The 26,726-nt window shown below is 36.9% G+C and overlaps 1 pseudogene; it reads right to left on the bottom strand.

Moving 5' to 3' along the window:
- Window positions 1-3,994: 3,994 nt before the first annotated feature.
- LOC123943502 lies at window positions 3,995-26,073 on the bottom strand (annotated as a pseudogene).
- Between the last annotated feature and the right edge of the window lie 653 nt (window positions 26,074-26,726).

The raw sequence follows: 26,726 nt of genomic DNA, 5'->3' as shown, positions 1-26,726 counted from the left end.
CATGGACTATTGGATGCTGCTCTGAATGCACACTCTTTCCAGGGTAAATAAAACATCACTATAGTTCTCTAGTCAGATTAGGAGCTCATGGTATTCAGAGTATCAATAGAGTTTTAGCACAGATCTATCTCACATTGTGTCCAGTGGGTTTCTGAACACATGCTATGGTTCTCCCCCCAGTTTTAGAATGTATAATTGGAATAAAAAATATTTTGCAGCTGACACAATCTTCATATTGGTTCCTGACCTGCAGAGTGAGGACTATAATGGTAGGAAAGGCCACACATAAGCCATTATAATTGACTATATGTAAGAATATAGTAAACACAGAATAATACTGCTTTCTTAGTGGGATTTCAGAGATTTGCACCACTAACAAGAACTTTTGAGATGCAGAGGTATTAATTCTTTTTTTATTTTAAAGATTTTATTTATTTATTTGACAGATCACAAGCAGGCAGAGAAGCAGGCAGAGAGAGAGGAGGAAGCAGGCTCCCTGCTGAGCAGAGAGCCTGATGCGGGGCTCGATCCCAGAACCCTGAGATCATGACCTGAGCCAAAGGCAGAGGCTTAACCCACTGAGCCACCCAGGCGCCCCCAGAGGTATTAATTCTTACCCACCCAGAGGCATTAATTCTTACTCACATCCTCATTCAAGTCTTCAGTTTGCCCGAGATAGAAGATATATGGAAAAGGGCAATGGATTATACCATAAGTTTAGCCAAGATTACATCAGAAGCTTAACACAAACTTGTTATTCCACCTCTAGCTGTTATACTAGATGTAGTTATTTTGCTTGAGAAAATTAAAATATCCCTGCACTTGTGTGCATTTGATATGGCTAATGCTTTTTCTTTATACATGTCCATGAGGCCCACTGGAAGGATTTTTCTTATGGCTGGCAAGACCAGCAACATACCTGTACAGTCTTATCTCAGTGGTGTGTAAACTTTCAGCCTTATGTATCAATTTAAATACTAGGAATCTTAAAAAAAGATTTTAGTTATGTATTATTTAGAGAGAGATCGAGCAAGGGAGAGAGAGCACAAGCAGGGGTAGCAGCAGGCAGAGGGGTAAGCAGTCTCCTTGCTGAACAAAGAGCCCAGTGAAGAACTCAATCCCAGGACCCTGGGATCATGACCTGAGCTGAAGGCAGATGCTTAACTGACTGAGCCACTCAGGCATCCTGATTTTAGGGATCATGATTACTTTTATTTTCCACAATATACATTGCAAAACTATCACATTAATGATACGCTGAAAGAACTTCTAGAACATGATTTTCAACTTCTCTACACTTACTGACAATGTATTTTCATGTCAGAGAGTATGGAAAAAGTCTGATTAAAATTCAGAGGCCCTCTACCTCAGTGAAATTTCTGAGTCCAGTCCAGTGTTGTAATACATGTCCAGATAACCCTTTTAAGGTAAATGATTTTTTTTTTTTTTTGCATCATGCCACTCCTACACCAGAAAAGGCACGATGTTGGTGGGCCTTTTTAGATTTTGGATACTCTATATATTCCTCACAAATAATTGTATTAAATGGCTGTATGCACCTGATTATTAGTCCTCCTGTATTTCCTTTTCTCTCCTAGCTTATACTTAGTCCATCATGGAGATTTTCCTGTGACAATTCACAGAAGAAAAAAATGTGGGGCTGGTTTATAGATGGTTCTGCACCAGATGCATATACTACCCCAAAGTATACTACTACCCATCCCTGGGACATCTCTGAAGCACAGTAGTAAAGGGAAATCCACCCATGGACAGGACATCAAGAAGTTCACATGATTGTTCTCTTAATTTAGAAGGAGAAATGACTAAACATGTTATATATTAATTTATGAGCCCTGGCCAGTTGTCAGAATTTTGAAGGAAAAATGAATGTAAATTTGAATGAATGTAAAACATTTGGGTAAATGGGCACCTGGGTGGCTCAGTGGTTTTAGCCACTGCCTTCGGCTCAGGTCATGATCTCAGGGTTCTGGGATCGAGTCCCTCATCGGGCTCTCTGTCAGCAGGGAGCCTGCTTCCCTCCCTCTCTCTCTGCCTGCCTCTCTGCCTACTTGTGATCTCTGTCTGTTAAATAAATAAATAAAAATCTTAAAAAAAAACATTTGGGTAAAAAAGAATATGGACAGACCATTTCCACTGGGCAAAACAACATGAAAATATTTGTGTCCTGTGTGAAAGGTTACTAAATGATGACTTTGGGAGAGGAAGATTTCAACAACCAATTGGGTAAGATGAAATATTACTGTAGATATCAGTCAGATTCTTTCCCCAGCCACCTCTGTCATTGCCCAACATGCTCATGAACAAAGAGGCCAGGGTAAGCAGCAGACATTATGCAGGGACTCAACAGCAGTATTATACACTTACAAGTCTGTGTGACCAATCTGCCAACAATGGACAACAGCATTAATTTCCTGATATAGTAGCTGAGGTGTTTAACTTCTGCCTTGTGGCAGGATAATTATATTCCTATGCTTCCATGAAGGAAGGGACAGATTTTGTCCTTACTTGAGCACATCCTTCATTTGGATATAAACTTATTTTTACTGCATGTGATGCTTCAATCAATACTACCATCTTTGTACTTATGGAATGAGTTTTCTACTGCCATGGTATTTTAGATGGTATTGTTTCAGATCAAGAAATTCACTTCACAGCACAAGAAGTCTAGTAATCGACATGTATTCACAGAATTCACTGGACATGCCACATTCCCCAAATTCAGAAGCAGCTGGATTGATAGAATGGTAGAAAAACCTTTATAAGCCTCAGTTACAAAAGCTGGTTAAATGGTAATATGTTGCAGTGCTATAGGTCCTTCAGGAGTTTGTATATTCTCTAAATTACCTTCTGATATATTGTGTTCTTTCTTTTATATTCAGAATTCGTAGTTTAAAGGAAAAGAAAAAAAAACCCACAAAAACAACACACACACAAAAAAACCCCAGAACTTATAGTTTCAGAAATCAAGTGAGGAAAATAGGAGTAGGACCATTCTTGCTTCCAATTCCTGTGATTTTTGTGTTCTGGTCATTTACAGGCCATCATTCTTGTGGAAAGAATGCTTCCACCAGGAGATAAAACAGTAATGCTCCTGAATGAAGTACAAGAATGCAAGCTGGCCACATTGGACTCTCCGTGCCTCTGAATCAACATGTAAGGAAGGGAGTTTTAGTGTAGTCTAGGGTGATTATTTGTGATTACTGTCAGAGAAAATCTATAGCTAAGCAGTAAGTTAAAGTGGTAAAAGCAGATTTATTTAGAACTATTGTAATTGTAATAGGGTAAAAGAGATCTCAGTGTTGGTTAAATGGGTCAATTCTAAGGGTGCCTGGGTGGCTCAGTGGGTTAAAGCTTCTGCGTTCTGCTCGGGTTATGATCTCAGGGCCCTGGAATTGAGCCCTGCGTCAGGCTCTCCACTCGGCGCAGGGACTGCTTCCTCCTCTCTCTCTGCCTGCCTCTCTGCCAGTTTGTGGTCTCTGTCAAATAAATAAATAAAATATTGAAAAAAAATAAATGGGTCAATTCTGAATACAGCATAAGCATGTATTTATTTACAGCTTAGGAGTCTGAGAGGAGTTGATGGATTGAAAATCACTAAAACAAAATATAATTAACTGTAAGGAAATTTTGGTCACACAGATCTAATATGATTATTATTAAAAACAAGCCAGGCTTACCAGAAATCACCTGGAGGATGGTGGAAAATGAGAAATCTGATTAAATATCCAGGATGAGAAGATTTGGAGGATGTGGGATACTTTCTATGTTAACTTATCAGCATTCGTTCTGAAGAGTTTACAAGGAATTTTGAAGATGGGCTGATGAGAAGTTTCAGGAGCTTAACTAAAATTTGGTCAGGCAGAGAACCTTTTTCAGTACCCACATTATGAGAAAGAATGAAAAGATATTCTTTCTTCCTTTGAATAACCTATGTCCATTTCTTGGTTAGTCACTTTTGTTTATTAAAGATTTATTAATCATCTGCTGACACTTGGTAGTAGAGGATGTGCTGTATGGTGCAAGCCACTGGGCATTTAATGAGGGGGAATTTCTATGAGAATAAAAAAAAAATAAAAATCGATATTAAACCCAGTTTCTGATTCCAGAGGGCAACCTGTTGAGAAGATTTCTAGATGTTTATCTCTAAGCATCTTTAGATGTTGTGTGTACAATAGAGCCAGTCCAGTAGATTTCCTGCTTTGCAGTTTGATTGTGGTGATGGCATTGAATGTCTGGGTGAACTTTCTGAGTGAACCACACAGAATGCGCAAGAAATTTGGCCGTACATTATCTGTTATGGAGATTTCCCTGAGGTTTACATCAAGTCTTTCACCTTCAACTTTCAAGGCTTTGAGAAAAGGGAAGTTTAGTTTGCAATGATCTAAGTCAGAAGGGAGAAAAATGCAAATGTCAATTTAGACAGTTGCAGCCTGATATTGGAAGAAACTAGAATATTTAAGGATTTGTTAAAGATGGGCAAAATGAATCTGCAAAATGAATGTAAGATAGAACTTACAAAGTTAAAAAAAAAAAGAACTTACAAAGTTACATTATAATTTTCCATTTAAACATAATTTTCTTTCTATTGTCATCACCATTCAATCAGACACAATCAAAATAAATAAGAATAATTATTTTGCAAAATAAATCCACAGTTGTTATACTTAGTGTGATTATGTAAGTGCAGCAAGGAAAGGTACTGACCACATGTGTATCTAGGATTTTTGTTATTGGAACTTTTAATAAGGAATCTTTTGATTTTTTAAAAAACCTCCTAAGGCTACCAAGTCAAGCCAAAAACTTGCCACATATTTTTCTGCAATACCTATAGATTTAGCTATAATACATAATCTCTCTTCTTGGGATCTGAAACTCATCTTGAAACTTCTGGTCTTGCCAGAAAGTGGACTTTCTTATTGACTTTTAAAATGAAAAAACTTATAAGATTCAGGGTTTTTTTTTTTCCCCAAGACGGTTACAAGCATTGACTCCTTACTTAGTTCTTTAAAGCTGTCAGGGCATATCTCATTTAGTGTGTTTATTTTCAAATACGACCTTCCATTTAGAGTTTTGTCAATATAACCAATGTTTTAAATTGGATACTGTTATAATAACAGAGTTGAGCTTATGAGAATATATTGCCATAAAAATAAGAATACTCAATAAGAATTTTCAAATTCCAGAGGAATCAGTTGGGGAGAAAAGCTGTTTTATCTTTTTCCACAAAATTATATTTTACCCAATTGCTATAATTTATATGCAGCTTAAGAGAAAAAGTTCTTCTTCTTTATGGAAAATAAAACCTTAAAAAACTGAATGTTCAAAGAAAACTGTTTTTATTAATTATAATTGTCTCCGTAAGTTTATTAAGACCTATGTAATTAAGTTTTTTTTTATAAATTTTTTTTAAAAATTTTATTTATTTATTTGACAGAGAGATCACAAGTAGATAGAGAGTCAGGCAGAGAGAGAGAGAGGGAAGCAGGCTCTGCTCAGCAGAGAGCCCGATGCAGGACTCGATTCCAGGACCCCGAGATCATGACCTGAGCCGAAGGCAGCGGCTTAACCCACTGAGCCACCCAGGCGCCCAAGACCTATGTAATTAAGTTTTGTTCAGCTAGCACTTGGGTCAGTAGTTTTAGGGATCCATCACCTCCCTTATTACTTCTGGAAATTCCAGAAACATAGTCTCAAAATTGTCACAGTTTTATCATCATGTAGTATTAATGCCTGGAGCTGATTGTAAATCCTTTTGGAGAGGACTCAGAGCAAAAAATAACTGAATAACAAATAAATGTAAAAGGCTAGGCTAAACTTCTTTCATTGGACAAGGAAAAAAACAAAAACAAAACAGTTATTTCAGTGGCATACAATATCTAAGGATAATAATTAGAGAACAAGAAAACCTAATTTTTTTAGAAAATAGAAAAGTAAACTTCTATGAACATATAATTTCTAGAATGTCTGTATTAGAAACATATTAATATATACATACATATATAGAGAAAATTTATTATAACTTCTTATTTGACAATGCTTCTGACATAATATTTTATTTTTATTTTTTTATTTTTTATTTTTTAAAATATTTTATTTATTTGGCAGAGAGAAATCACAACTAGGCAGAGAGGCAGTCAGAGAGAGAGGAGGAAGCAGGCTCTCTGTGGAGCAGGGAGCCCGATGTGGGGCTCGATCCCAGGATCCTGGGATCATGACCTGAGCGGAAGGCAGAGGCTTTAACCCACTGCACCACCCAGGCACCCCTGACATAATATTTTAAAAGATTTTATTTATTTATTTGGCAGAGAGAGAAAGAGAGGGAGAGCACAAGCAAGGGGAGTGGCAGGCAAAGGAGAGGGGGAAGACAGTTTCTTGCTTAGCAGGGAGCCTAATACGGGGCTCAATCCCAGGACACTGGGATCATGACCTGAGCCAAAGGCAGACACTTAAATGACTGAGCCACCCAGGTGCCCCACTTCTGATGTAATTTATCATCATAAATAAATCTAATTATTTTACCATACCTCTTTCATAAGGCAAGAGACAAATCCTTTGATATTTTCCAGGTGCATTTGGGAAAGTTACTTTGTGATAAAAAATATTCCATTTAGAATTTGATTTTGGGAAATTGCTAAAATGTAAAAGTCTGAACCCTGAGTACATGAGACCACAAATCACTGTGAAACTATACTTAGTTATCCATTTAATCAAAATGACAATTAAAATATTTCAAAGGCAAGCACATAAAGTTATGTAGTTGTAAAACAAAAAAATAGAAAGCTTTTAATTTTGAGGAGTTATATTAAATAATCAATAAGGACCTTTCTTAATAAGGACATCAAGAAGCACAAGAGATTGTTTTAAGTATCAAATTCTTGGTTTCCCAGGCATAATACTTACTAGGTAAAGTAAAACTGTTTAATAATTTCTTATTAAAAGCAGCTCAATAATCTAAGAAAACTTTGTTTTTATATGATAGAAGGAGAAGGAAATCTAGTTTTGTACCAGTGTACTATTAATCCTAAGGTTAATTTAAACATATATTTTAAATAGGGCACCCTGATAGCCCATTTGTTTAAGTGTCCAACTCTTGGTTTCAGCTCAGGTCATGATCTCAGGGTTGTGAGATCAAGCCCCAAGTTGGGCTCTATGCTCAGCACAGACTCTGCTTGAGATTTTCTTCTTTACCCTCTCTCCTCCCTTCCACCCCCTCCTTGCTTGCTATCTTTCTCTCAAATAAATATATAAATAAAATCTTAAAAAAACATTATAAATAAATTAATCCAAATCTTACATTTGAACACACAAGATAGAGTTTTTTTTTTTTTCCCATGGTTTATTTGCCATAATCCTTATACAACATTTTCCACTTTATATCTATTTGGCTTTTGTCTTACTCTTGCCTTCTTTCTCATTTTGGAACAACAATTCATTCACTTTAGGGCAAAATTATGCTCTTCCTTTTAGGAAAACACATGCCTCATACTTTTTCCTTATAAAAAATGAGCCTTAATTGCCTTACATTAGAGACTTTCTTTGTTTACCCTTATTAGTCCTAGTATATTGATTGGAATTTTATTTATTTTTTAAAAGATTTTATTTATTTATTTGACAAATAAAGAGAGGTCACAAGAAGGCAGAGAGTCAGGCAGAGAGAGAGGAGGAAGCAGGCTTCCTGCTGAGCAAAGAGCCTGATGCAGGGCTCAATCTCAAGACCCTGAGATCATGACCTAAGCCAAAGGCAGTGGCTTAATCCACTGAGCCATCCAGGTGCCTCTTGATTGGAATTTTAAATCAATATTCTCCTTTCTACGTAGAGAAAACCAGGACATAAACAATGGTTAACTCTCTGGCATGTACTAAATTTTGTAGCAAAATTTGTGAGTACATCATTTCATAATTTTCTAGAGGCATATGTCTTTTTCATAGTACATTTTCTCATGTTTAAAAACACCCAGTATGTTAAGATTCTCTATGCCATATAAAAACAAGATGCCAAGTATAGATAAAATTATGTTCAGTAATTAATATTTCAATATTTCAATATTTCATCCTTTTTAGATACTTTCTATCTATTCAGTGATTTCACATTGAACCATAAAACTTTAAGTTTTCAAGTTACAAAAAAGTAAGTGAAACTACTTTTAAGTAGATATTATAAAACTCAATTACTATAAAACATGTTTTAAAACAAAACATTATACAACGTAATCATTGAAAAATTCATTTATAAATATCATGACTTTTCTTGATTTGAATTTAAGAACTTCTTTCACAAAACTCCTAGAAAAAGCAGATAACCTCTTTAAGAGTTATTTGAATTCATTTTAGGTAACATATAGTGTGTTATTAGCTACAGGGGTAGAAATTTAGTGATTTATCAGTTGCATATAACATCAAGGGCCCTCTCATTACATCATTACATCAAGGGTCCTCCTTATGCCCATCACCCAATTACCCCATGCCCCATCCAACTTCCCTCCAGCAACTCTCAGTTTGTTTCCTATAGTTAAAAGTCTCTCATAGTTTATCTCCCTCTCTGATTTCTTCCTATTACAGTTTTTCTTCCTTCCTCTTTGAACCTCTATACTGTTTCTTATATTCCTTTTATGAGTGAACACCATATGATAATTGTCTTTCTATGATTGACTTATTTCACTCAGCATAATATTCTCCATTTCCATCCATGTCATTATAAATGGTAAGATTTCATCTTTTCTGATATATATATATATATATATATATATATATATATATATATATAACATCTTCTTTATACATTCATCTGTTGATAGACATCTAGGCTGTTTCCATAGTTTGGCTATTGTGGACATTGCTGCTGGAAACATTGTGGTGCAGGTGCCCCTTCAGACATTAGATTTGTATTTTGGGGTAAATACCTTGTAGTGCAATTTCTGGGTCATAGGGTAGCTCTATTTTTAACTATCTGAGGAAACTCTGTACTGTTTTCCAGAGTGGCCGTACCAGCTTGCATTCCCACCCACAGTGCGAATGCAGCTGAGGTGTCTTCTCATTTCCTGACTGGATTTTTGTGTTTTTTGGGGAGTTGAGTTTGATAAGTTTTTTATAGGTTTTGGATACTAATCCTTTATCTGATATGACATTTGCAAATATCTTCTCCCATTCTGTGGGTTGCCTATAGTCTGGTTGACTGTTTCTTTTGCTGTGCAAAAGCATTTTTATCCTGATGGAAACCTAAGGATTCATAAAAAAAAAACAGATACCTTGAGAGAGAGGGGAAGATGGTGGTGGAGTAGGAAGAACTAAGCTTGCCCCATCCCACAAATACAACTAGATAACTACAAAATCATCCTAAACAACATATAAATTGACTTGAAGATTCACAGAACAAACTTCACAACTAAAGGTAAAGAAGAGACCACATCAACAAAGATAGAAAGTGTGGAGATACAGTTTGAGAGAAAAACAGAATATGGTCTCTGCAGTGGGAAGGTAGCCATGGTCATGGAGAAGGGCAAGAGATAGATTAACACACAGAGGAGTGCATGGGGAAGATGAATCTCCATAGCAATTGGCTTGGAAAGTGAAAGAGGCTGAATTTTGTGAGTTATTGTAACCAACAGGGCATAAAATCTGGAGTTCTAAAGGTCAGTGGGCTTGGCTTGAAGAGAACCTGGAGGCACTGGGACTGCTCTTGGAGTGAAGGCAAGGCAATCAGACCAGACATACAGGATGAAAACAACAATCGGAAGAGCACCTGGAAGCACAGAGTAGGGAGGCTATTTGGTCACCTCAGAACATGTCCCATAGAGGCCACATTCATGGAGAGACCCTTCCAGGAATGAAGTAACTAGCAGGTGCTATCTACCACCTTCATCCCACAGCATAAGCACAGAACTCACACTGGCTCCCTAACTTGCTTACACCAAGCCCTGTACCCTGCCCTTGTGCTGTAGTGGAACTGCCATTACTAGTCAAACTTGCCATAGTCCAAGTGCAGAGGGCTCCCTCCCAAGAAGGCCAGCTCAAATCTTTGTGAAAACTGCATCTTCTGACCCACAAGGTTTACCGGGCCTCAGTTACTGTGGAAATGGCAACATGTCTCATTTCACAAACAGACTAGAGCACACCTAGTAAAAACTTACCACATTCAGGCCAGGACTAAGCACTCCCTATGACAGGCAAAAAGAGCCTCTACAGATGATTTACCTGAAAGATAAAGTGGACTGGACACAATAACAGAGTACATATTGGAGCACATATTGGAGACACTCCCTAAAGAACTAGGCCTTGGGTAACAGGGGATACTACACTGCAAGGCATTAGAGAACTCTTCTCCCTAATGTTATTATCATTAAGAACAGAAAGACTTACACAAAATGAGAAGACAGAGGAATTTGTCCCAAATGGAGGAAAAGGATAAGGCCATGGCCAGAGTTCTAAGTCAAACATATATAAATAATATGCCTTATAGAATATTTAAAGTAATGATCATAAAGTTGGTCACTGGACTTGAGATAAGCGTGGAAGACATTAGTGAAACCCTTCTCGTGAAATAAAGAATAACAGCAGAGATAAAGGACTTAATAAATGAAATAAGAAATAAACTTGATGGAATGAACAGCAGGATGGAAGAGGCAGAGAAATGAATTAATAAACTATAAGACCTAGAGGAGTAATGGAAAGTAATCAGGCTGCACAAAAGAGAGAGAAAAGAGTTATGGAATATAAAATAGAGATAAGGAAATTAGTGAATCCATCAAATGTAATAACATTTGTATTATTGGAGTCCTTGAAGAAGAGAATGAAAAAAGGGCATAAATTTTATTGGGAAAAAGAATTACTGAAAACTTCCCTAACCTGAGGAAGGAAACAGATATCCAGATCTGGAGGGCACAAACAACCCCAAACAAAATTAGCAGAAGCAACTCTATATCAAGACATATAATTAAAATGACAAAATGTATAGTGATTAAAAAAAAAAGTTTTAAAGCAACAAGGCAAAAACATCCAACTGAAACCTCATAAGGCTGTCAGGGGATTTTATAGCAGAAACTTTCTAAGCCAGAAGGGAGTGCCATAATATCTTCAAGGTGCTGAGTGGGAAAATCTGTGGCCAAGAATACTCTACTCAGCAAGGCTATTATTCAAAATAGAAGTAGAGATAAAGAGTTTCTTAGACAAACAAAAATTAAAGGTGTTCATAATCACTAGCCTAGCCCTGCAAAAAATACTAAAGAGGACTCTTGGAGTAGAAACTAGAGGTCAAAATGTCAGTATAAAGGTAGGAAACAAAAAAGCATTAAAAATGAGTATTTCCTAAAAATTCAGTCATGGAACTCACAAAAAAATGCTCTAAATATCACACAATATATTTAAAATGTGGGTGGGTAAGGTGAAAAGAATGGTTTATTTATTTTAAGATTTTATTTATTTATTTGACAGAGAGGGAGAGAGAGAGACAGTGAGAGAGAGGACACAGGCAGGGGAAGAGGAAAAGGGAGAAGCAGGCTTCTTGATGAGCAGGGAGACCATGTGGGACTCGATCCCAGCACCCTGTTATCATGACCTGAGCCAAAGGCAGATGCTTAATGACAGTCACCCAGGCACCCCATAAAAATAGATTTAAATTTAAACAACCATCAACTTAATATAGACTGTTATATGCAGATATAATAGTATGCAAACCTAATAGTACCACAAATCAAAATACACAATGTAGTCTTCAAACCTAATAGTAACCACAAATCAAAAAACACCAATAAGATGAAGTGTGTGTGTGTGTGTGTATATATATATATATATATATATATATATGAAGTATATATATTTTATATAGTACAGAATTAAAAAGAATGAATCTTGTCATTTGAAGCAACATTGTTGGAGAACAGAGTATTATACTAAGTGAAATAAGTCAAAGAAAGACAAATACCATATGATTTTACTTATATATTGATTTTAAGAAACAAAACAAACAAGCAAAGGGTAAAAGGAGAGAGAGAGAGAGAGAGAGATAGAAGCTAACCAAGAAACAGTTTCTTAATATAGAGAACAATTGATGGTTACAAGAGGGAAGGTGGATAGGAGGATGGGTTAAAGAGGTGATGGGAGTTAAGAACTGAACCTGTTATGATGAGCACTGGGTATTGTATGGAAGAGTTGAATCGGTATATTGTACACCTGCAACTGATATATTGTATGTAAATTGACTGGAATTTGAATAAAAACTTTAAAAATACGAAAAAATAGACAAAGAAATACAAATATATCACTAAAAACCTAGCACATCATGAAAGAAAAACAAGAATGGATCAGAGAAAATCCTCAGAAACAGTTATAAGCCAGATAATAAAATGGCAATAAATACATATTTATCAATAAATTTATCAATTTATATTAAATTTACATTTAATATAAATGGACTAAACACTCTAATCAAAAGATATAGGGAGGGCACGTACTGCATGGAGCACTGGGTGTGATGCCAAAACAATGAACACTGTTATGCTGTAAATAAAAAAAATAAATAAATTAATTAATTAAAAAAAAAAAGAAACAATCTTTGTCCTTATGAGCGTAGGGGTGAATTTTTTTTTCCTAACTGGAATACATTGGCTTCTGGAAAATGTTATATGTATTTTTTATCTGTTCTGAACATTTCCTGCCATTATTTATTCAAAGATTTTTAAAAATTTATTCAAATATTACGACTACCTCATTTCTTTTCTCCTCTTGGAACTCCAATTGATTCATTTGTTAATCAAATAAATATTGAGTACCCTCTAAAAAAAAAAAAGATATAGAATCACAGAATGGACTAAAAAATAAGAACCATTTATCTACTGACTACAAGAGCCTCATTTTGGATTAAAAGACACCTGAATATTGAAAGTGAGGAGACAGAGATTGGGAGGAAGAAGATGGAAGAGGAGTAAGGGACTCTAGTTTCATCTGGTCCCTAGAATTCAGCTAGATAGATATGAAATCATTCTGAACACCTGCAAACTCAACTAGAGATCTAAGAAAAGAAATGCTGCAATTCTACAAGTAGAAAAGTGACCACTATTTGGAAGGTAGGAGGTGTGGAGAAGTGAATTTGAGGTGAGTCATCCAAAGATGAACCCTAGGGGTAGAGAGCCTTCAAAAGCAAACTAGTGGAAAGTGATATAGAAGTGGAGGGTAAAATCAGAACTTTTAGGAATCTGCTCCAGTGGGGAGTGTCTCTGCCTGAAAGGCTCTCAGATGGAGAAGTGGGGTGGCGTCCCATGAACACAACTCAGTATGTTCTCAGGATCCCTGAGACAGTATGACTTCAGGATCTCTGGGGATCACAAAAAGAACTCAGGGGTTTCCTGATTGTAGCAGAGTTCCCAAACGTCAGAGCTGGGATGCCAGCTGCAAATTGTGAGCTTAGGAGTGGGATTTAAGCATGGTGTTGCCATAAACCCTGAACCGTGGCATGATCAGGTGATAGCTCTCTAAGCAGAGGCCCAGCAAGAGGCAGAACTGTGGCAATACCCCTTCCTCACTGCTCTGGGAAGAGTGGCACAGGTGTGCACCACAGGGGTCTGTAAAGTTTGGAGACTCTAAATGGGGTCATATGCTTAAGATAAAAATACTAGGTCACAGGCTGGGTGAACACAGAGTGCAGAGGGAAACCAGGGAGACAAGAGTGATTTACTGTTTTTCTGTGAGGACTCACTGAAGAGTGGGGGAACACAAATTTTCAGCTCTGGGGCTGAAGATCAGGGCATAGACATTTTCATCCTCTAAAGTGGTATGGGATCCTTCAGGAAACAAAAGCCACATAGAGCAATCTGAAGCTGCTTACACTGAGCATAGTCCCGTGGCAAGGGGCTGTGATTCCATCGCAAAGATGTCTGAGAATCAGGGCAACAAGCTCCTCCCTCAGAAGACCAGCAGGAATATCTGGCTAATATCAAGTTTACCAATTACACAGAACTGCAAAACTCCAGCACTGGGGAAAAAAATATATAGAATGTGGGCTCCTTTCTCAAGATTCTTTATTCTATCAGTTTAATTTTTTCCTTTTTTTTTCTTTTTCACCTAGTTTCTTATTTTAACAACTTTTTTTAGTCTGCTTAAATTTTCATTTTTCTATTTATATTTCATATATATATATATACATACACAGATATTTTATACACACACACATATATACACACACATATATATACACACATACATACATGCAGGCTTCGATTCATTATATTCAATTTTATTTTCATATACGTGTGTTTTTCTTTCTATACAATTTTGGGATCTAATTTATTCTAACAAACAGACCAAAGTACACCCAGGATCTAGTGTATTATTCTATTCTGCCCACCTCTTCAATTATATTCACTCTTTTTTCCCCCTTTTTCATTTCTAATCTGTTCTGATTTGTTTAGTGTTTATTTTGCTGTATTCGTGGTTGATACTTTTGTATTTTGTTCCTTCATTCATCTATTCTTCTGTAGACAAAAAGACAAGATGGAAAAACCTATACCAGAAAACAGAACAAGAGGCAGCACTAAATACCAGAGACGAAATCATTATGGATATAAGTAAGATATCAGAGTTAGAATTCAGAATAACAATTATAAAGATACTAGCTGGGCTTGAAAAAGCATAGAAGACACTAGAGAATCCCTTTCTGGAGAAACAAACAAACAAACAAAACCTAAAATCTGATCAGTTCAAAACAAAAAAAAAGGGAGGTGCCTGGGTGGGTTAAGCCACTGCTTTCAGCTCGGTTCCTGATCCCGGGGTCCTGGGATCAAGCCCCATGTCGGGATCTCTGCTCGGTGGAGCACTTGCTTCCCTTCTTCTCTGTCTGCCTGCTTCTCTGCCTACTTGTGATCTCTGTCTGCAAATAAATAAAATCTTTTTAAGAAAGGGTATTACTGAGATGCAATAAAAAAGGGAGGCTCTAACTGCTCGGATAAATGAGGCAAAAGAGAAGATCAGTGATATAGAAGATAAAATGATGGAGAATAAAGAAAATGAGAAAAAAAGAGAGATAAAAAACAACTGGATCAATAGGGGAGGATTTGAGAGACCAGCAATACCATAAGGCAATACAATATTAGAATAATTGAGCCCCAGAAGGTGAGGAAAGAAAAGGGTCAGAAAATATATCTGATCATAGCAGAGAACATACCTAATCTGGGTAAGGAAACAGGAATTCAAACCCAGGAGGCACAGAAAACCCCATTGAAATCATAAAAACAGGTCAACACCTTAACATATAATAGTGAAGCTTGCAAATTTCCGAGACAAAGAGAAAATCCTGAAAGCAGCTCAGGCAAGAAGTCCTTATGCTACCGAGGTAGAAACCTAAGGCTGACAGCAAACTTATCCAGAGACCTCACAGGCCAGAAGGATTGGCATGGGACATAAATGAGAATAAAATGCAGCCAAGAATAACTTACCCAGCAAGGCTGTCATTCAGAAGGAAGAAGAGAAAAAGAACTTCCAGGACAAATAGAACCTAAAAGAATTTGTGGTCATTAAATAATTCCTGCAAGAAATATTAAAGGGGAAGCTTTAAGCAAAGAGAGAACCCAAAGTAACATAGACAAGAAAGGTAGAGAGTCAGTATAAAGATATGGTGAATTTACAGATAATACTGTGGCACTAAATTCATAAGGAGGGCATGTATTGCAGTGAACACTGGGTGTTATATGCAAATAATAAATCATGGAACACTATATAAAAAACTAATAAGGTTCTGTATGGTCACAAATATGACATTAAAAAAGGGGGAAAAAAGTTACTCTGAATGTAAAAGGGCTAAGTGCTCCTATCAAAAGACATCGGGTATCAGATTGGATTAAAAAAAATAATAAGCCAGGACCTGGTGAGGCTCAGTCAGTTAAGCATCTGCCTTTGGCTCAGATCATGATCCCAGGGACTTAGAATCAAACCTTACATCAGGCTCACTGCAGAGGAGGAAGAGCAGAGCTTCTCCCTCTCCCTTGGACTGCTACTTCCCTAATTGTTCTCCCTCTCTCTCTATCAAATAAATAAACAAAAATCTTAAAAAAAAGCAAGACCCATTAATATGCTGCTTGTAAGAGACTCATTTTAGACCAATGTCATCTCCAAATTGAAAGTAAGGAGATGGAGAACCATTTATCATTGTAATAGATGTCAACAGAAAGGTAACAATCCTTATATCAGACAAATTAGATTTTAAACCAAACACAGTAATAAGAGTTGAAGAAGGGTCCTATATCATAATAAAGGAATTTATCCAATAAGAAGATCTAAAAAATGTAAATAACTATGCCCCTAACATGCCAACAATCAATTATAGAAACCATTTAATAACAAGATTAAAGAAACACACTGATAATAATAAAATAATAGTAGCGATTTTAACACCCCACTCACTGCAATGGACAGATCATCCAAGCAGAGAATCAGTAAGGAAAGAAGGGCTTTGAATGACACACTGGAACAGATGGACTTGACAGTTATATTCAGAACTTTTCATCCTAAAGCAACAGAATACAAATTCTTCTCAAGTGCACATGGAACATTCTCCAGAATAGATCACATCTGGGGTCACAAATCAGGTCTCACCTGATTTAAGTTGTACTAAAACTTGTACTAAACTACAAGTAGTTTAGTACAACTAAAAATTGTACTAAAACTTCAACTGATCTCAATTTGTACTACAAGATTGGGATCACTTTCTGCATATTTTCATACCACAATGCTTTGAAACTGGAACTCAATCACAAGAGAAAATTTGGAAAGAACTTAAATATATGGAAGCTAAAGAGCATCCTACTAAAGAATGAATTGGTCAACCAGGAAATTGAAAAAAAAGAATTAAAAATATTCATGGAGGGGTTCCTGGGTGTCTCAATGGGTTAATCATCTGCCTTTGGCTCAGGTTATGATCTCAAGGTCCTGAGATCAAGCCTCACATCAGGCTCTCTGCTCAGCAGGGAGCCTGCTCCCCCCCACCACCTGCCTCTCTGCCTATTTGTGATCTCTCTCTCTCTCTGTCAGATAAATAAATAAAATCTTTTAAAAAATATTCATGGAAACAAAGAAGTCAAACTCTCACTTTTCACAGATGGCATGGCACGTTATATGGAAAACCCCAAAGATTCCAATCCAAAATTGCTGGAATTCATACAGGAATTTAGCAAGTGACAGGATATAAAATCAATTCACAGAAGTCAATTGCATTTCTATACCCAAAAATGAGGCAGAAGAAAGAGAATCAAGGAATCAATCTCATTTACAATTGTACCAAAAAGCACAAGATATCAGCCTTAAACCTAACCCCAAAGGGGAAGGATCTTTGCTCTGAAACTATAGAACACTAATGAAAGAAATTGAGGTAGACACAGAGAGATGGAAAAATACTCCATGCTCATGGATTGGAAGAATAAACATTGTTAAAATGTCTATGCTACACAGAACAATCTACGTATTCAATGTAATCTCTATCAAAATACCAGGAATATTTTTCACAGAGCTGGAACAAATAATCTTAAAATTTGTGTGGAACCAGAAAAGACCCCTAATCGCTAGGGGAATGTTAAACAAAACAAAACAAAACAACAACAACAACAAAAGAACAACCAAAAAACCCAACAAAGTCAGGGCATCACAGCTAACTTCAAGCTATATTACAAACCTATATTGCAGAGCTGTAATCATCATGACAGTGTGAAACTGGCACAAAATCAGACATATCGATCAATGGAACAGAATAGAGAACCCAGAAATGGACTTTCACCTCTATGGTCAAATAATTTTTGACAAAATATGAAAGAATATCCAATGGAGGGATGCCTGGGTGGTTCAGTTTAAGTAACTGCCTTTGGCTCAGGTCATAATCCTGGAGTCCTGGGACTGAGTCCCACACTAGGCTTATAGCGCACTGGGAGACTGCTTCTCCCTCTGATCCTTTCTCCTCTCATGCTCTCTCTCTCTCTCTCTCTCTTCCTCTCAAATAAATATATAAAAACCTTTAAAAAATAATATCCAATTAAAAAAGGCAGTTTCTTCAATTAATGGTGCTGGGAAAATTGGAGAGTAGAATGCAGAAGAATAAAACTGGACCATTTTATTATACCACATACAAACATATACTCAAAATAGGCGAAAGACTTAAATGTGAGACAGTAATCCATCAAAATCCTACAGGAAAACACAGGCCTCAAATTCTGACCTTGGACACAACAACTTTTTGCTAGACACATCTTGAAAGACAAAAATGAACTATTGGGACTTCATCAAGATAAGAAAGCTTTTGTACAGCAAAGGGAACAGTCAACAAAACCAAAAGAAAAGAGAGGATGAGAGAATTTCTTTTGTAAGTGACATATCAGATAAAGAGCTGGTATCCAAAATAAGCTCTATGAGTTCTTCTATAAAGAACTTATCAAAATCCATACCCAAAAAACAAATAATCCAGTCAAGAAATTAACACATAAAAAATAAAAAATAAAGGGACAGAAGACTTGAATAGACATTTCTCCAAAGAAAACATACAAATGGCCAACACACACATGAAAAAAACCTTTAACATACCTCAGCATTAGGGAAATACAAATCAAAATCACAAGGAGATACCACCTCACACTAGTCAGAATGAGTAAAGTTAACAGCTTTAGGAAACACCAGTGTTGGAGAGGATGTGGAGAAATGGGAACCCTCTTACACTGGTTGTGGGAATGCAAGCTGGTGCAGCCATTCTGGCATACAGTATGGAGTTTCCACAAAAAGTTAGAAAGAGAATTACCCACAAGCCAGAAATTGCACTAATAGGTATTTACCTATATTACCCATATTACCCAAAGGATAGAAACATAATAATCCCAAGGGACATCAGCACCACAATTTTTTTTTTATTCATTTATCTGACAGAGAGAGATCACAAGTAGGCAGAGAGGCAGGCAGAGAGAGAGGAAGGGAAGCAGGCTCCCCGCTGAGCAGACAGCCTGATGCGGGGCTCAATTCCAGGACCCTGAGATCATGACCTGAGCTGAAGGCAGAGGCTTTAACCCGCTGAGCCACCCAGGCACCCCAGCACCCCAATTTTTATAGAAGCAATAGCCACAATAGCCAGTATATGGGTAGCACTGAGATGCCCATTGACAAATGTCTGAATAAAGAAGATGTGGTATATATATATATATATATATATATATATATATATATATATATATCAGATAATTTTATATATATAATATATATATATATCAGCCATAAAAAAAGAAATCTTAACCATTTGCAACTATGTGGATTGAACTAGAAGGTATTTTGATAATCAAAAATAACTCAACCGGAGAAGAAAATTATCATATGATTTCATGCATATGAGGAATTTGAGAAACGAAGTGGAGGGTCATAGGGGAAGGGAGGGAAAAATAAAATATGATGAAATCAGAGAGAGAGACAAACAATAAGAAGATTTTAACTATAGGAATCAAACAGAGGGTGGCAGGTGGGGAGTTAGGAGAGGGGGTTGGGTAACTGGGTGATGGACATCAAGACACTTGATTAAATGAGCCCTGGGTGTTATATGCAACTGATGAGTGACTAAATTCTACCTCTGAAAATAATGATGCACTATATGTTAATTAATTTAATTTAAATAAATTTAAAAACATAGAAAAGATAAATGAAACCAGGAGCTGATTCTTTGAAAAGATAAAAAATTCATAGATCTCTATCCAGATTTATCAAAAAGCAAAGAGTAAGGACTCAAATCAATAAAATTACAAATGAAAGATGTATAGCAACAAACATTATAGAAATAGAAACAATTATAAGAGAATATTATGAAAAATTATACGCCAAAAAGTTGGACAAGTTGGAAAAATGGATAAATTCCTAGAAACATATAAACTACTAAAACTAAAGGTGGAAGAAATACACAATTTGAATAGACCAATTATCTACAATGATATTGAATCATTAATCAAAAAAAAAAATCTCAACAAGGAAAGCCCAGCACTAGATGTTTAAACAGACTAATTCTACCAAAACATTTAATGTAATGTTAATAGCTATTCTTCTCAAACTATTCCAAAAAAATAAAGGTGGAAATAGAACTTCCAAATTAATTATATGAGGCCAGAAATACCTTGACACCAAAACCGGAGAAAGACACCAGTGAAAAAGAGAACTACGGGCAATATGCCTTTTGAAAATAGAAGCAAATATCTTCAACAAAATACTAGCAAACAGAATCCAGCAATACATTAAAAAATTCATTCACCACCAGCTAGTGGGGTTTAGGCCTGGGATGTAAGTGTAGTTTGACATACAGAAATCAATCAATGTGATGCATTACATCAATAAGAGAAAGCATAAGAACCATTTGATCATTTCAATAGATGCAGAAAAAACTATTTGGCAAAGTACAATATCCATTTATGATAAAAAAAAAACCTCACCAAAGTAGATTTAGAGGGAACATACCTCAACATAATAAAGAACATATATGAAACATCCATAGAAATCATGGTATACAGTGGGAGAAAACTAAGAGCTTTCCCTCTAAGGTCAGGAACAAGATAAGGATGTCCACTCTCACCATTTTTATTCAGCATAGTACTGGAAGTCCTATCCATGACAATTAGACAACAAAAGAAATGAAAATAATCCAAATTGGTAACAAAGAAGCAAAACTTTCATTATTTTCGATGACACAATACTATATGTCAAAAAACCTTAAAGACTATCCCCAAATCTACTAGAACTGACAAATAAATCTATGAAAGTTGCAGTGTACGAAACCAATGTGCAGAAATCTGTTGCATTTCCACACATTAACAATGAACTAGTTGAATGAGAAATTAAGAGAACCACTCCATTTATAATTGCACCCAAATTAATAACATAGCTCCAAAGAAGTGAAAGTTCTGTACTCTGAAAACTATAAAACATTGATAAAAGAGGTTGAAGACATCACAAAGAAATAGGAAGACATTCTTTGTTCATTGATTGGAAGAACACATATTTTTAAAATGTGTACAATACCCATAGCAATCTACACATTTAATATAATCCCTATCAAAATGCCAACAGGAATTTTCACAGAAATAGAACAAATAAGGAACCACAATAGACCCCAGATAGTCGCAGCAGTTTTGAAAAAGGAAAACAAAGCTGGAGATTTCACAATTCCAAACTTCAAGTTATATTACAAAGGTATAATAAAACAGTATAGTACTGGCACAGAGGTAGACCATCGATCAATGGAACAGAATAAAAAAACCCAGAAATAAAGTCACAATTATAATGTTCAATTAATTATTGACATAGCAGGAAAGACTATCCAATGGGACTATATAGAATCTATTCAACATATAGGATTGGGAAAACTGGTCAGCTATGTGCAAAGAATGGAACTGGACCACTTTGTTCACCGTGTATTTAAATTAAAAATGGATTAAAGAATTAAATGTGAGACCTGAAACAAAAATCCTAGAAAAGAACATAGGTAGTAAGGTTTCTAGTTTCAGCCATAACAGTATATTTCTAGACATGTCTGCTGAAGTAAGGAAAAAAAAAGTAATAATAAACTATTAGGACTACATCAGAATAAAAAGCTTCTGCATAGCAAAGGAAAAATCAACAAGCTAAAAAGTAACCTCCAGAATGGGAGTTATTTGCAAATGACATATCCAATAAAGTTTCAGTATTCAAAACATTTGAAAAATTAACACAATTCAACACATAAAAACTAAATAATCCATATACAATAATTAAAACAAAAACAAACATTCAGAATTGGAATCCTCAGAATTTTCTAGTGTCTTGAAAATCTCCATTTTTTCTATATCTGTCATGAGACAAACATGATCAATACGATCACTTCAATCTAACATATCTTTATCACTAATGACATATCTCTTGATACTTTTACTTCCCTTTCATAAACCTAGATTTTAATAATTTCATTAATTCCTTAGGGATGAAATTTTTAAAAAGATTTTATTTATTTATTTGACGGAGAGAGAGAGAGAGAACAAGTGGGGGTGGGGGCAGCAACCGAGGCAGAGGGAGAAGCAGATTCCCTGTTGAGCAGAGAGTCCAATGTGGGACTCTGTCCCAAGACCTGGGATCATGACCTGGGCCGAAGGCAGCCATTTAACTGACTGAGGCACCCAGGTGCCCAAAGTCTAATTTTTTTTAAAAAATTTAATCTTAACCAATCATCTTGGGAATGATTTTTGTGGATGATCAAGTTTTCCAGTTCTCTTACCACCTGCTCTTTCCACATTTTTCTGATCAATAGTAATTGCTGTGATAAGATGATATAAAACTGGCTTTGACTGACCAATTAAAGACATCTATCCTGAGCTTGATGATTAGAGTTCAGGTTCCAATCACTGCAGTCAAATTAATGCCCAGGCCACCAGTTCACGTAGAACAAAAAAAGGTAAGAGAAAATGGAGATTTTCAGGATACTAGAAAATTCTGAGGAATCCAGTCCTGAAAGTTGTTTTAAATTTGAGCTAAGACTGCCTTTTAAAGTTCTTGTTTATATCTCCCAGATTGGCTCTCACTTCCACCCTTAGAGATTTTATGTTGCCACTAATGGTTTTCTTCAACCTAGCCATTGGCTGTATAATTTTTACCCTGAATTCCCTTTCTGACATACTGTTTATATCCATATCCAATAGTTCTGTGGAGAGGGCACAGTCTGTGTATTTTTCCTCTGTTGGGTGTTCCTCCTCCTAGTCATTTTGGTGAGAGGTGGTTGAGGGGATGTATAGCTGAATATATCAACCATGTTCCAGGCAAGGTGCACGTGATCCAGGCAAGGCAAGAAATGCAAGGAGTGTTTCTGAGCAATCAGAAGTCACCACCAAAGAGAAAGAAAGAGAGAGAGAGAGAGAGAGAGAGAGACAGGAAAAAAAAAAAAGAAAGAAAGAAAAGACCCAGCTAGAATGGGCCCCAAAGGTAGGATTTATAAGGTATACAAACAAAAAGGGACAAATGAAAGACCCACAAAAGTAAATGACAAGAAGGAAAAAGAACCCAGCCACAATGAACCCCAAGGATAAAATATATATAATACAAGAACAAAAACAAATACACAGAAACACTGACAGAAGAAAAAGTTGGGAGGGTGGTTATGAATCTTCCATGTGAGCAAGGAAGTTTATTTTGATTCTTCCTGGGTGTATCTTGATATCTTTGTTGAAGGACACAACTTTCCAAAGATAAAGGGAGATTAAAACTGTTTTATATGTAAGGGTCATATTGAATAGGGAAAAGGGATTATCTTGAAGCTTATGTCTATATGTAGAAAAAAAAAGGAAAAAAAAAGAAAAAGAAAATCACAGTTGTATGTATGCAAAAAGTTCAAATTAAAAGGTTACTACGGAATATGTGGTTTTAAAACTCTAGTTGTTAAACCTAGTGATTCACAGACCTGTACCCCTGGGGATTAAAATACATTATATGTTTATTAAAACAAACAAACAAACAAATGAACAATAACCTCTAGTTATAATGGAAGGTATGTTAAAGAAATTAAAAGAACAAGAATTGTGAGAATGAATTTAAAAAAGTATCTGTGAAATATACAGGTTTTAGGGCAGTAATGGGAGCTTAATATGTTTTTTCTCCTGATGTTGGGGTTTTACAATTTTATGGGTACCCTGTGGTGGCTGTCCTCTCATCCTTTTGGCTTACTTTCTGCAGGATGTGTCTGCTGTTTTTCAGTCAGTCTTGCTTGGGTTGAGTGGTCCTGCCCCCATCAAGGGGCTGGACTCTGTGGAAACCAGTTTTTCAGGCTTTTGTTCTCTGGAGGTTGTGTGTGTGTGTGTGAGTGTGTGTGTGTGTGTGTGTGTGTGTGTGTGTGTGTGTGTGTTTGGCTTTTTGCAGCTTCTTGGAGGTTTAGTGGAAAGCAAACTGCACCCAGACCCCCATCTCAGAAGCCTCAGTCTGCTCCCCTCTGGGTGGTACACACACAGACTCCCCCTCTGTAAACTCCGCTGAACACCACCATGTCCCACAGGTCATGCACACCACCAGCCACTGTCTCAGGGGTCACCTGAAGCATCCGCTTGTGTCTGAACCCCTGTTTCACCAAAACCCTGAGTGATATGGGTCCAGGGAGCCCATTTCCGGCAGCTGCCTTTGCCAGGACTGCTGTCTGGGGACAAGGCCAACGCCACCCACTGTGCTCAGTCATGTGGCTGCCACTGCTGTCACATCTCCACCAGAGATCATGCTGAGTTCCTTCATGCACAGGCTGGGAGCACCCAGACCCTTGGCCTGTCCTATAGACCATCAGCTAGTGCCCACAACAAGCTCTCTCAGGCACAGGTGGGCAATATGGTCATATCCTGGTCATGCAGTGCACGCAGAGTGCAAAAGGGTGTTGTTCTAGAAAGAGGCCACCAGACTCCCTCATGTGCAGGCAGGAGTGCACCCATCATAGTGATGATGCAAGCAGTGCACAGCTGGGGGCTCAGGGACTAGGAACTGGAGGCACTGTCATGCTCTCTCCAGCATGTGTAGTAGCCAGTGGTGGCCGTCCTGGCCCATGCCCATGACTGCCCAATTCCACCAGTTTCCCCTTAAGATCCTTTGCTCTTTTTGAGTGATTTTAACCAGACTCCAAGTTAATGCTGGTCCCCAACCACAGGGCACTCACGTATTGAGGTATTGCTTTCCAGTGGACCGCTTCTGGTGGCTCCCTTCTCCTTCTGCTTATCCTCCAATAACAGTCCAAGTGTTCCCACTCCACTTTACCTCTCCATTGGTATCTTCGGTCCCCATAGAGATCCAGCAGTGCATAATCCTACATCTCAGTCTGATTTCATGGATGTTCAGAGTGTTCTGGTAGATAATTAGCTCACTTTAGGGGACCAGTTGAAATAGGGTCTCCTACTTTTCTGCCATCTTGCCCATCCTCCTGGGAATACCAGTAAAAAAAGTTTGTTTTCTGCACTGAATCATTTTAACTCCCTGATCAGATGGCACCTCATATTCTTAATTTCAGTGTCCTTCAGCTATTATTAAGTATTTCCAATAACTGTGTTACAAAGTCTTTCAGTGTCTCAAGTGTCATTAGTGTCTTTCAGTGTCTCAGGTGTCTGAAGTAATTACCACAGGATGAATATTCAGTGTCCCTTTTCACTTTTGAATATTCTTTACACACCTTCCAATGTTCCTGGTGGGTCCCATGACATAATTTAGTAGGAATGTCTGATGTGAATCTTTGGAATTTAGCCACCTAGTTAGGAAGTGTAGACAAAGGGCAACAGACAAGAAAAGTCCCTGTAATCCTCTCTGAATCATTAATGCAATTGTAGCAATATACTGAACTGTCTTTCCAATCCCATTTCATCTACTATAATGCCATTAATTCCATTTTCCCAGAGTATCCTAAACCATACTATGTCTTCCACTTTGTACCATTGTATCACTCTTTCTATGAAATGTTCTGCTTGTTGAAATAGTACTGGCTATTCATTACAATTCTGAACTGAGTTGAAAAACAAATAGTATTCTGCCTAATCATTTGAAGCAATTTATATTTAATTATACTATTTGAATCTTCATTTTTCTGGTGGTACTCTATAAAGACATTACAAGAGGAGCTTTCATTCTCATTCTCCATTTATTTATTTAACCACAGACAAAATTTCCTCTTTTGCCATTACCTCTGAAATACTGTATGATTCATCTCTGCATCTGTTCTTTCTCATAACTGGATTCTTTTTACTTGCATCAGTGGAATTTTTACCCTTAGTAACTTTTAAGGATTATTTTTTTCTCTCCAATTTATCTTTCTTCTTCTGTTCCTCTAGTTGTTTCCATTCCATTTTAGTCAATAAAAAGTTGGAGTAAATATTGCTTTTTGTTGAAGTCTATGGTACTGAATGTCCACAGACTCTCTATTCCAAGCATGGGAGAATCTTCTATCATCTACTCTCTCTCAAACCCAAAAGCCTCAAGCTCTTCCTCCTCCAGCATGGTTTGGATAATCACAGCAGTCTCCAATTCAACCTTATGTGGGGATAGAGACCCACTGCAGCTTGTAGGCCACTCTGTGCGCAACATGGCTGGACACAGTCTAGCACCAGTCCTCTCCTCTCAGAATCTGCACCACTGCAACCTAAGTCTCACAGCTTCTGTCTGCCCAGCCTCCATGTCAAATCCCTGACTAGGGAAAAATACATGCAACAAATGAGTTCTTATTAGAAATTTAACCATGACTCATTTTTCTTTCAGTTTCATTGAAAAAGAATGGATATATACCACTATGTTTTTCAAACATTTTATTTATTTATTTATTTTTTAAGATTTTATTTATTTATTTGACAGAGAGAGAGAGATCAAATCACAAGTAGACAAAGAGGTAGGCAGAGAGAGAGGGGGAAGCTGCTCCCTGAAGAGCAGAGAGCCTGCTGTGAGGCTTGATCCCAGCACCCTGAGATCATGACCTGAGCCGAAGGCAGGAGCTTTAACCCACTGAGCCACCCAGGCACCCCAAACATTTTATTTTTAAGTAATCTGTACACCAAATTGGGCATGAACTCACAATCTTGAATCAATTTTAGGGTCTACTTACTGAGCCAGACAGGTGTCCCTATTACTGTAAAAATTTAATGCATACAGCTTGATGGTTTGATTTATATATATTAAGAAATGTTTACCACAGTAGGTTCAGCTGACTTTCCATCCTCTCATATAGATACAATAAAAGGAAAAGA

Source organism: Meles meles, chromosome 6, assembly GCF_922984935.1.
Source record: "Meles meles chromosome 6, mMelMel3.1 paternal haplotype, whole genome shotgun sequence".
NCBI classification, from domain to species: domain Eukaryota; kingdom Metazoa; phylum Chordata; class Mammalia; order Carnivora; family Mustelidae; genus Meles; species Meles meles.
This window is presented reverse-complemented; position numbering and strand designations above follow the sequence as displayed.